Below are 206 nucleotides of genomic sequence, written 5' to 3'. Positions count from 1 at the left end.
AACCCTCCCTCCCCAGATTTCTAAAAACTTTCTTTTGTTTATCATCATCCTTTGGAATAACTACTCCATTGGTGAAACTTTTTACCCATGGTTTCTTAAATTCATTCGTTACATCGTGTCCATTAGCTAATCGAATATAATCGTCTACGGTTATCTTATCTTTAGAGTAACCCTTAAACGTTTTTATTTCTTTTAGAACACTATAG

This window comes from Lottia gigantea (genome assembly GCF_000327385.1).
Source record: "Lottia gigantea unplaced genomic scaffold LOTGIsca_7, whole genome shotgun sequence".
NCBI classification, from domain to species: Eukaryota; Metazoa; Mollusca; class Gastropoda; family Lottiidae; genus Lottia; species Lottia gigantea.
The sequence above is the reverse complement of the archived record's forward strand: the minus strand, read 5'-3'. Positions refer to the sequence as shown.